The sequence below is a fragment of the Sceloporus undulatus genome, chromosome 5 (genome assembly GCF_019175285.1).
Source record: "Sceloporus undulatus isolate JIND9_A2432 ecotype Alabama chromosome 5, SceUnd_v1.1, whole genome shotgun sequence".
In the NCBI taxonomy this organism is placed as follows: domain Eukaryota; kingdom Metazoa; phylum Chordata; class Lepidosauria; order Squamata; family Phrynosomatidae; genus Sceloporus; species Sceloporus undulatus.
Genome location: NC_056526.1, coordinates 182,847,370 through 182,860,030, shown reverse-complemented (window position 1 = coordinate 182,860,030; position 12,661 = coordinate 182,847,370). Strand labels below are relative to the sequence as shown.

Below are 12,661 nucleotides of genomic sequence, written 5' to 3'. Positions count from 1 at the left end.
ACACACACACACACACACACACACACACACACACACACACACACACACACACACCCCTTGCATATTTCATTATCCTAATGATGGGATTTTATTAATTATCTATCTAAGCAAGGTGCTATCTGTATTTATGCGCATTAAAATAAAGAAATTGTGTTTGTTAAGCCCACAGGAAAGAAGAATTTTAGTATTTGACTGGGTTTTCTGATTTGTTTCACACACAACATGACCAACTGCATCCGTTTATAAGGGTCAGCAATAAGAAGCTGTTCCAAAAGGCCAACATGTATTAGAGTTGGTTGAATCTGTCAGTTTGTCTTTTTCTAGTTATTTATTGGCCCAATAAAGCCACACAGTACAATTGGTCCTCCATATCCACAGATTCCTTATCCATGGATTTAACCATCCACAGTTTGAAAATATTTAAAAATATAAATTCCCAAAAGCAAACCTCGATTTTGCCATTTTATATAAGGGACACCATTTTACTGTGCCACTGTATGTAATGAGATTTGAGCATCCATGGATTTTGGTATCCACGGGGGATCCTGGAACCAAACCCTAGTGGATACCAATGGCCTACTGTTTAAAACAACTTCTTAACTATCATAATTATGAGCCCTGAAAATCAGGAAAACAATCTCCACATTCAGAACTATCAAATCTGCGAAAATCATAGACAGGGGCAAGGAACAAGGGGTGGTTGTCTCCATCATGTCTGTCTTAATTGCTTCCTAGGTTACAGATGCTCAGCTAGGGTGCAAGAAAGCAAACAGACTTTTGGTCTTACCCACCTTGGCACTCCCAGCAACCAATGCAAAGAGAAGCAGGAAGGTGTGAGTGCTTTTCTGTTGTTGGCTGTCTTAAGAACAACGCAAACTGGGTTGCTTTGAATTTGAATCCCTTTTATGTTTGAGCATAAAATCCCATTGAGTCACATGCTCCCAGCCGCAGAGGATAGCAATGGCAAATCTTTGAAGAAACATGCCAAGAAAACTCTATGATAGGGTTTTGACATAGGGTCTCTGTGTCAAAAATGTCTTGGAGGCACACAACAAAGTACACTAGAGGAACCAGATCCTGTCTGATTTTAGAAGTTAAGCAGTCAGCCCTGATAAGTACTTGGATGGGAGGCTGCCGATATATACCAGGTGCTGCAGGCTGTATTTCAGAGGAAGGCAATGGCAAAACCACCTCTGAGTACTTCATACCTAAGAAAACCCTAGGAAATACATTGCAACTTGAAGACACAGGCACACACACAGTGATGGGACATCTGTAACAGGTGAAGACAGCAGGTAAACTTAAAGAAAACAGCCTGCAAAAAGATTACTCCTCTAAAACTTTTCTGCCCCCACCAGCATCTGCCTGAGGCAATCCTCTCAATCTGCCAAATGCTAGAGCTGGCCCTACATCACATTGTGAACATTGTGAATGTGTCCATTTGTGTGTATGCATTGTGTGAATTCAAGTCATTTCCGATTTATGGCGACTCTAATGAGCCTATCAGGGAGTTTTACTGGCAGGATTTGTACAGAGGAAGTTTACCATTGCCTTCCCCTGAGGCCAAGAACATGGGACTTGCCCAAGGTCACACGATGGGTTTCATGGCCGAATGGGGATCCAAACCCTGGTCTCCACTGTCATGATTCAACACTCAAACCACTACACCAATATGTTTTTTCCCTACACAAAAGGGATGGATTCCCAACACTTCAACCACAAAACCAAAGTCCAAAGTCCATGCAACACCTGTAGTCTATGCTTCAGAAATCAAAGCACAGAGCAGTGTTGCTGGATTTGCTGCAATTAAGAGGTTTACAAGTACAACTGCATTCATCCTGTAGTTCCAAGAGCATATTATACAACAGCAATCCTGACAGCCGTTTTATAATGCTCCGGGGAGAGAATTACACACAGGGAGGAAAAATAAAAGAGAAGAATCTCCCACAATAGGGAGCACTGAAAAATTAAACCATGCCATACCAGGTGGAGGTTTAACTCCAGGCATGCAAAGCAAGAGCATTTGCAAAGGAGAAGATGTAAGAAGGAGAGAGCTTAATCTTTTGTGGCCCCACCTACACTCCCCCAAGCCTCTGAGTCTCAGCCACCTTCCCATTTTTGATCAGGAATTCCCAACCAAGTCAAGCTGGGAGAAAAAGGGCTGTGTTTCCAGGAAGAAAACAATGAAAGGGGCAGTTTAAGCATGTCTTAAGGCTACTTGCCATCTTATAGTGACCTCATCAATTTATAGGATTTTCTTACATACAGGTTGAGTCTCCCTTATCTGGAATTCGAGATATTCCAAAAATCAAAACTTTTTTCATGGGTGGCTAAGATAGTGACACATTTGCTTTCTGATGGTTCAATATACACAAATTTTGTTTCATGCACAAAATTTTTTTTTTAAATATTGTATAAAAATTCTTTCTGGCTAAATGTGAAGCATAAATGAATTCTGTATTTTGACTTGGGTCCCCTCTCCAAGATATCTCATTATGTACATATAAGGAAATAGAGGCATTCCAAAATCCAAAACACTTCTGGATCCCAAGCATTTCAGGTAAGGGAGACTCAACCTGTAGCCCTCAGCAAATGCCCACCTTTGATTTGTACACTAGGGTCAAACACAGAGTGAGAGAATCTGACAGGCACTCTGCCAAACATCTAACCCCTCCTCTTTTGTATACATGTTGACTCTGAAGTGTTGTTTTTAATGCACTTAAGATACTTTCAATCGTTATATATTACCCTCTTCAAATTCTCGGTTCCATAAAGTATTGGCTGAGATCACAGAATGGAAGGAAATGATGGAGACAGTGCATGTAACTGTAAAAATGAAAACTGTCTGTGCCTATTTCTCTGTGTGTGCGCGTGTGTACCTCTCCCCTAATTCCAAAGTTCAAATGGGAAGAAAATAGGTTATTTCAACAGACTGGTAAGTAATGCTCTTTGGCCTGGATAAAAATTGCCAACTAATTACAGATTTCAACAGAGAAAAGCGGGGTTTGCCACTACCTTAATTTAGGATGGAGAATAGAAAAGACTTTGAGAGGTTTCAGATAAAGGGGCTACAAACTTTAATCAATCAAAACGCACTTTGCAGCTGGTTGGTCTTTTTTCTTCAACTGACTCCCCCCCCCCAGCAACAACAACAACAACAACAACAGGGAGAAAGGTGGAAAAAACACAGCAAGATTACAAATTAAATATCCTGCAGTGTCTGGATATTCTTCCTCCTCCGTTCTGTCCACTACTATAAACACCCATGAACAAGGCAGTGCAACTGCACAATATATGGCTAATGTGGAAGCAGCCTTTATGATGAAACTTTTGCGACTCTTATGGCTGGCTTCTCCTACCTTCTCAAACCCCTTAAGAACGCTGCGGAAAACCTAGAAGTCATTTCTGCTCTCAGTTTTTGCCCAATTTTCAGTTGATTTCAGAATGGTGTCGGTACACAGATAGCTTCAGATCTGTATAGCAGAAAAATTTTCCCCATACTTCTTATGGACCCCACGTGTGGTTTTAAAGCATGAGCAAAGCCCAGCAAACAAAATCAATTTCAGCAAAGTTCTCAGGGATTGCAAATGGGTGGAAATGGGTGGGACCACAAATGTCAACATATATTAGTTTGCAATGTTTAACTGCCAATGCCTAAATCTTAGGAGAGTCACTGCAACCTTTTAGAGGACAAAAAATATATTTAAAAGGAATGGGAAATGACCAAATAATGGTGTTATGTGGAAGGCAGGAGATCGTCTGGGGAATTCCTCCCCAGGCATTAGACCACCAGGAGGACCAGGAGAACATCTCCTTCCATATATACTTACCTAAGTTTATCTTTTGAAGCTCTTCTCCAGGTGAAATGAAGGGCATTCTTTGGCTACTATGGAGGAGCCTTTCTAGACATTGCAAACCATTTGAGGAATGTTTAATAGTGTATTTATTTTTATTTTGACTCCACATATCTGCTTAAAAATATCACTCAAGCTGACTAAATATAAAAGCCACATAAAACAAACACAAACAGATCAAGAGTAAGAAACAGACTCTTGAAATTTAAAAAAAACCAGCCAGATGTCAAAGACCTGCCTAAATAAGGTCTTTGCCCACTGTTTTCTGTCCTCAAACGGCTCTCATCCTCTACTCCTTGGTTTACCTGTGTCCTTTTTCCATGACTCTTTTTTAAAATCATTAATATCTTACAATTTTAAAAAGTAACATACTACATTGTCAGTAATTCAATGATTAAACAATCACTATGTTTTCCAAAACGTAGTGCAATTTAATTCTTTCAATAATATTTCCAAGCTCTGTTATAATCTTTCTGACCGATCATTCTAGAGATGTGAAGGCCTGGGGGGAAGGGGGGATAGAAAAGACTGGAGGAAAAAACTCAGAAGCTCCCAATTTTCTATATTTTCAGTGAAAAAATGCAACCTTTGAGGAAGATAGAAAATATCTGATGAAATATTTTCTGTTCTGGAAAGAGTGAAACACTGACGTAGTGCTGGGGAACCACGGCACTCATGACTTGTAACTTTAACAAATATCTTCAAGGTATTTATACTGTTCATTAACATTTGAAAATAAATGTGATCATTCTGTTCACAGAAGAGCATGACTGTTCCAATTTTCTCCCAGATCCACCCTGCATGTTCTATAAATCTCATAGGGGGGAAAATACACGCATGAAAAGATTACATTTGGGTGGGAACATCCCAGACATCTGGTCACCCAGGCTCTCCAAAATTTGATGCTGAATACTTTTTAAATCTTTATTCAAAGTATTCTGGCAAATAGGAAAAGAATAGTTGTTTATGAACAACTTTGTATATGATAAGTGAACCTCGAAGATAATAGTATTAAAGATGCATTTTTGAAAAGAACGTCTCCCCACTTTAAAAAAAAAAAAAAAGAAAGCCATTTTTAATTTCTATTTTTTTCCCTCAGGATGGCAATTAACTCTCTGAGGCTGCTTTATGAGTAATATTTCAGCGAGTCACTGGAAAAGACACACCAAAAAGCAAAAGCCCCACAGGGATATGTTTTCCTTCCAAGAAGACTGTTAACAAAAGGGTTGTAGTCAGCTATATCCTAAAGATGGCCAATACCAAAACAACACAATCTTCACCAGGAACAAGCTGAAAACTCTTCCATGAAAACACTGAAAAAAGCTGGAAAAAAGAGAACTTCAGAAAAGGCTTGTATAATATTAACCACTGCATTGGTTGTTCAAAGCACAACAGACCCTTCTGCCTAGATTGCACACTATTGTGCTAAACCAAGACAGAAGCTATTTTTAGGTTGTACACTAAAAGAACAGCACACAAAATATTTACAATAGGTTTGTATACAGTCATAAGCAGAAGTAATTATTTAATATAAAGAGTTAACATGGTGCTGTACCAGGGAGAGGAACTTGAAATGGCCCACAGGCTCAATCTGGTTCATGACAGTGTGAAACAAACCCCAACCCTACCCACCTTTCTCTGTGCTCCCTTTGGAGGCTAGCCTAAAGCCCCCCACTTGTCCCACTACTATGGCTCGAAATGTGGGCACCTTCTAGATGTCCTCATGGTTTCTGTGCAGGACTTACCCAATTTGGAGCATCTCTCTTCGGAACATCTAAAAGAAGCACTGATCATCCCGCCTTTACTCTCTCATCCTTTACTCTCTCAGCCTTTAGGGTGAGCACAAACAGTTATGCCTGCCAGAATTTGTAAGTTCTTTGGCACCCTTTTTCTTTGCTTCATCCTTTACATCCTTTGTTGTATGCCCCTAAATTTTACCTTCAACATCCCCAGATCATATCAAAATCCATAATTTTGGCCCCAAACCCTGCTCTTAATTGATATATGTGGTCAACCTATAGTCAAATATATACAGTATTTCGAATGCCTGAACAGGACACAAGTCTGCATGTCAGAAATAATATATCCTGGGAAATAAACCCTATGGTTAGTTCAGGTATATATGTACATTTATCTGGATAGGAGTGAACTATGTTGAAATCAGTTGGGCTTACTTTTGAGTAGAATAAGAGGCTGTACAGTCTGGCCATTAAGGCCAGCCTGGGCAATGCACATACCAATTCTGCCCCCATGGCGGTGTGACACACCACGCACTGCTTCACATGGCACACAACATCACGGCGTTCCTTTGGTGCTGCGTCCACATGACACAGCGCCAAACGAGTGCCTTAAAGCCACAGCCCTGTGGCTATTGTGCCCTTTCCAGGGTGCAAAAAGGAGCTGCTTTTCAACAGCAAGCTAATGGACAAGTAGAGCTTATGTACAAAGAAAGCAGTATTACTAAAAGCCATAGCAGAATGATTTTTACAGTACTGCAACTTTAAAGTTTATGTTGTTTTTTTAAAAAAGTGGAAACAATTTACCAATAGAGAAGAGTTTTCATTACATATTTTCATGCATCACTTCTCAAAAATAACTCAAAAGTGGCACGTTTGTTCTCCATGCTACTGAAAGCTTAAAACTGGGCACCAAAGAAAGTTGGACTCCTTGCACTTGCTTCACCTATGGAAACTGAACATATCTGTACAGCTTCCAGTGGACACACGCACTACTACCACCACTGTAAGAAACCAATGGTCATTGGGAATTTCTGAGAGTTGAAATCTAAAAAAGTGACTTTCACAAGACTTGACTTCTAAGAACACAGTATCTTATTACATCTACGGCCAGGATGGGAATCATGGAGGCCTTCCAGATGTTGATGAATTACAAATCCCAGCATCCTTCACCACTGGATATATTGGCCTGAGCTTCTAGAAGTGGCAGTAAAATAATATCTGAAGAACCACACAATTACCACTCTTGTGTACTGACTAGAAGCTGCTCCTCGGGATTTCTTCATTCAGGGGTTATTCCCAGCTCCAGATTCTTTCTGTTTCGCTTTCTGCAATTTATTCTGTAAATTCTACTGTCTTGCAACATTTATCTTGCTTTTTCAATCATGCAGGGAGGTAAAAGGTTCTCCACATCTGGAAAATCTTACCACACTGCTACTTAAGCTTCTTGCTGTTCTTTCACACAACACAATTATATCACTATGATTCCACTTTAGCTGCTCTATCCTATGGAAACCTGGGATTTGTAGTTTGGTGAGGCATTGGATCCCTTTGGCTGAAAATTCTAACTTTATTGTTGTGTGTCTTCAAGTCATTTCCTGACTTATGATGATCCTAAGATGAACCTATCACAGGTTTTTCTTGGCAAAATTTATTTGGGGGTGTGTCTTTGCCTTCCCCCCAAGATGGGGGAGTGTGGCTTGGCTAAGCTTCCCCAGTGGGTTTCCATGACCAAGTGCGGGTTCGAACCCTGGTTTCCAGTCGTAGTCCAATGCTCAAACTACTCCATGCCACTGGCATAAACTAAAAATCCTATAATACCCTAAGATGAAACTATGGCAATTAAAATGGGAAAACCACAATTAAAAAAACACTATTTTTTTTACCTGAGATAACACCTCTAGGAATCTCTAGCTCCTCCAGTGCAGTTCTATGGTCAACCTCTGACAGTGGTATCAATCTTTGTACTTCATTTTAAAAAATACACATCATGTTTTTAGTCCCTATGAAGAGACTTCAAATAGCTTGAAAAGGGTTGGCTTTTGAGGGAGCTCTTTCATATTGTATCAACCTCTGTACTACTTCTACATTTGCAAAAACAAACTTATGTTTCTGTGACATCTTCTCTGTAAGCATTTCACACAGCGACTTCAAAATTCTAGTCATCCAGGTGTTTCGAATTTAGCTCCCAGAATCCCTGACTGTTGGCCAAGATTGGCTGAGGCTTCTGGGAACTGAAGTTCAAAATACTTGGAAGACCAGAGTTTGGGAATCACTAAATTTTAACACACAGCCTAACTTTATGGTTCAGAGCTAATTCCACTTAAGTACCTCAACCAGGTGTAAACTGCTGGGTCACGGTTTAAAGCTGCAGAGTCCTCCCAGCACACAGGATGAGTTCAATTTTTACCCTGCTAAGCCTTGTGCAAATAACAAAAATAGCAATGAATAGCAAAAACGGTAATGAATAACCCTCAGCTTTGGCTACAGGTCTGACCGCTCAGTCTTTCTTTTTTTAGTTAATATTTGCTTGCCTTATGTGGTTGCAACACAACTAGCAAAAGGGCTCTCTAATCCTGTTGGCATGGAGAGGACTCAGCTGAGAGAAGTCACTCCCATGTCCCGCCTCTGCCACACACCCCTCTTTGCCAACCTGATTTACACAAAGCTTCTGCAACTATCCAAGCTGCAGCACCAGGAGAAAACACCGTGGATCCTTTACTGCAATGTTGTTAAGACTAGCTCACCCAAGGGTTATTTGCTCCTCACCTGCAGATCAAAGGCCTTTAAAACTTTGACAGTTTCCTTGGAAAGATTATTTTCCCTTCTACAGACACTGTGTTGCCCATAAGGCGGATTCCAAAATCCATCACCCTGTGGTATTATTTATTTACTTATTTACTTATGGGATAAATATCCTGCCTTCCTCCAAAAATGGGCAATGCCTTTATTAGACCAAACAAAAAGGCGTAATATTTGCTTGCCTCAAGAATTTTGTGCATTTTGTACGTACATAAAAGATATTTTCTCTCCTAGGAATGCAGAAAGATTTGGATGGAGCATGGGGACCCGAGGGAGAAAAAGAAGGGGTCACAGACAATCATTGTAGCTAGCCATCCATCAATGCCAGGGCAAATGCAGCAGCTGGTCTTGACAGAACCCAAACAACATTTCATGGGCAATGAGGAGAGTCTGAAGCCTTCTGTCAAATACTATGACGTAACCAGCAGACAAAAGCCAGCGGACTGCTGGTTGTAAACAAACGCTAATCTGAAACAGAAACTAGACACACAGACAAAAACTAGGATCAGGTGATCACATAATGACACTTTTCAAAAACAGGCATCTGCCCTGTAAATTCTCTTCTGCAGCACAAGTCATGGATATTAAAAAATGCAACACAAAAGAACCAGGGCTTTCAATAAAGCATTCATTGCAGAGCTGACATTTGCTGTTCACAGAGAGCATTAAACTGGGGACAGTTCAGTAAAAATGATTTTTAAAAGGCATTAGAAAAAAGAAATAGATTGAAGTCGGCACAGGCAGGCCCCAATCCTATTCATATTTACTCATCGGAAGCAAAACCCGCTGGGCTCCATAGGGTTCAAGCTCATATAGGAATACATACAAGCGTCCTTTTAACTATTCATGGTTTATTTTCTTTGCTGTTTTATATCTGTGCACCAAAATCATAATGCACTGAACAACTGAAAATTCTGCACCACATTGCACACAGATTTATGTGGAAAAGCACTCAAAACTGCAGCAACGGAGAAGAGCATGCCTGCAATACAACAGCAAGGCAGCTAAAAGGGCCGCCATGCATTATGTAAATAACAACAACAACATGGGCAGTCTGTTAGCACCACCTATATCTTAAAGGGCACGCCAAATAAATTATTTGCTCATGCAACTTGGAACAACATTTGCAGGTCGGTGCTAGCAAAATAAAGAAACAGGCAGGACATTCATTCCTACACCAGAAACTGGGGAAGAATAAAACCAAGTGATTTATATTTGAACTTATTTAGACCAGCTGCAGCCTAAGCCATTCAAAATGGGCAAAAATGCACGTCTGCCTGGGCAAACCAAGGGTGCACAGGCAGAGATCTTTACAAACACAGGCACACATCAACCTGTTAAAAGAGTCCTGGGATGAACTATTTCTTTGCAAAGTTGAATAACATCCAAAATCCACAACACAGGGATACCTTTATTGGAACAACCAAAACATTCAAAATATATTTTGCAAGCTTGCAAAGCTCCACTGGCTTCTTCAGCTGGCAAAGGTGTTAAAAATCATACAAGGGAAATTCAAATATGATGACGTTACTCACAGGCCTTTCTCCTGTATGACCTCCAGCACCTTTGCTTGATGAAGAAGCCAGTGGAGCTTCGAAAGCTTACAACTTGCGTTTTGTGTCTTTTGGCTGGCCCCAAAAAGGTGTCACTGTTTTGTGGAGTTTGGTTGTTGTTATACCTTGCTACATGGCCAACACAGATATATTTCTTAACAAAGGAGCCTTGCTTAGATTAGATTTCGGCAGGCAAAAATCTGGCTTGCAAGCAAAACCTGACCTGCAACTACCACAGAGGAAGAAAGAAAAACCTCTGAGCCCAAGTAAGTTAATTTTAAGTTGTGTTGTTTTTCTAAAATGACATATCTGCTAGTCAGGTTTATATCACACAAAGAAAGAAAGAAAGAAAGAAATCTAGAGGGCCAAGTAGAGAGAGAGCTGGCCCTTTGTATCCATGGATTTTTATCCACAGATTCAAGTATCCAGGGCTTGGAAATATTAAAACAAAAATATAAATTCCAACAAGCAAACCTTGATTTAATCATTTTTCATCATACACATCATTTCACTATCCATTGTATTTAATGGGATTTGAACATCCAGGCATTTTGGTATCCACAGGGAATCCTGGAACAAAACCCCAGAGGATACCAAGGGCCCACTGTATGTGTGTGTATATGTATATGTGTGTGTGTAGATAGATAGATAGATAGATAGATAGACAGACACATACATATATATACTGTATATATATGCGCAAACACATACAGTGGGCCCTTGGTATCTTCTGTGGTTACATATGAGGCTATATGTGTTTGTGTAGATAGATAGATACACACACACCAAGACACACACATACATACATACACACACACACAATATATATATATATATATATATATATATATATATATATATCATATAAAGTATAACCACAGAAGATACACCACTGTATGTATGTGTGTATACAGTATATACATACACCAGTGTGTGTGTATACACACACACACACACACATATATATATATATATATACACACACCCCTTGCAGAAACAAAAGCACCCTGGAGAGGCAGAAGCCTCCTGGGCGAACAGCAAGTTGGGAAAAGAGGTGCCTCCCCCCCCATTTTAAAAACTGCCTAAAATGCCCTTCTGCCGGAGAGAGGCGAGGGCTCTGCATCCCTGGGGCCCCGAGGAGCCTCACCTGCCCTGCCAAGGTGCGCGAAGGAGGGCTGCAAGCAGGGGCCAGCATTCGCTCCATCAAACCAGCCCCATGATGGTCGAGGAGGAGGCTGAGGCTGAGGCTGGAAAGGGGCAGAAGAGAGAGCTCGGCTGGGGCGCCCTTTGTTTAGTTCCCGGCTGGCTCCATGTCGGAGGAGGAGGAGGAGGAAGGGGAGGCCTTGTTCATGTCTCCATGGCGGGGTCTCTGAGGCAAAAGGGGGCCCCTTCTCTTTGGCTGAGGGAAAAGGGAGGGGAAGGAAAGGAGGCTTAAAAAGGGTACAAAAAGTTTCAAACAAAAAAAAGGAGGGAAGGAGGGAAAGGGGGAAGGAATGAAAACAAGAGACGGAGGAGGAGGAGGAGGGCGAAAAGGAGAGGAGGGAGAGAAGAGCCAGCCTCCTCCGCCCCACAAAGAAGGAGGAGGAGGAGGAGGAGGCGCCTAGTCCTCAGCCTCTCCTCCTCCTCCTCCTTCTTTTGTGCGTAATGGAGGCGCAAAGGGAAAGGAAGGCCCCAAGGCAGGGCCCCAGAAAGGGGTCTCTGTGGAAGGAAGGCACCTCCAAAGAGGACAGGAGGCAGGAGGGGCGCCGGGAAGGGGCTTGGGGAGACCACCCCCCCCAAATGAAGGGGGTTTTCTGGGACAAACAGGGCTTTCTTTGGAGAGGGTTTTGGTGGTGGTTGCTGGGGAACCATGGCTGCTGCGCCTTTACGCACCAGAGTTAGAAGGCTGAGGGGAATGAGGCCCCACTTTCTGGGGCAAGTGGAGAACCATTGGGAAATACTTGACCATAGCGACTATTCCCCCAATGATTCCCTATGGGCAAGTATTCCCCAGTGATTCTCTATGGGCAAGTATGGCTTATCTATGGGGGGGGTGAATTTTTTTCCAATGGTGCTCTATGGGACAATATTCTCCAATGTTTCCCTATGGGTACGTAAGGCTTCCCTATGGGCAAGTACTGTCATTTGTTTTAGTACATCCCATTCTACACTGTCGAAAGGGGTGCTGGGTTTGGAGAGGTGGGGGGAGACCACAGCTGCATTCACACAGCAGGAATAATCCAGTTTGGCACTGCCTTAACTGCCATAGCTCCATGGTATGGAATGATTGGAATGGTAGTTAGTTGTGGCACCAGGGTTAGAAGGATGAGGGGAATGTAGGACAAAGGAGGTGACGAATGGGACTTCAGGGGCCAGTGTGGTGGAGTGGTTTGGGTCTCTGGAGGGGACCAGGGTTCAGTTCCCAGCTCAGCTATGAAACCCACTGGGGTCTCAGGCTCTCAGCCTCCTCAGGGGAAGGCAATGGCAAACCTCCTCTGAACAAAGCTTGCCAGGAAACCCCCATGATAGGTCACCAGAAGTTGGAAATGACTTGAAGGAACACAACACACACACTGTAGACAGGATTCAAAGATATAGCTGTGTTAGTTAGTCTGTAGAATCATTATATAGAGAGATCTTGTAACACTTTTGAGACTAACTGAAATAAAGAAGTTGGGAGCATGAACTTTCGTAGACTTCAGTCTACAGTGGTACCCCGGGTTACGAATTTAATTTG

General features: G+C 41.8%; 1 protein-coding gene across 1 annotated transcript in view; it reads right to left on the bottom strand.

The window, feature by feature from the left end:
• Nucleotides 1-11,463, bottom strand: part of CCNI (cyclin I) — a 64,038-nt gene extending 52,575 nt beyond the window's left edge. Inside the window, exon 1 of the mRNA XM_042468569.1 lies at nucleotides 11,093-11,463. The gene's annotated coding sequence lies outside the window, so the exon portion shown is untranslated. The remainder of the gene's footprint in view (nucleotides 1-11,092) is intronic.
• Nucleotides 11,464-12,661: the final 1,198 nt, after the last annotated feature.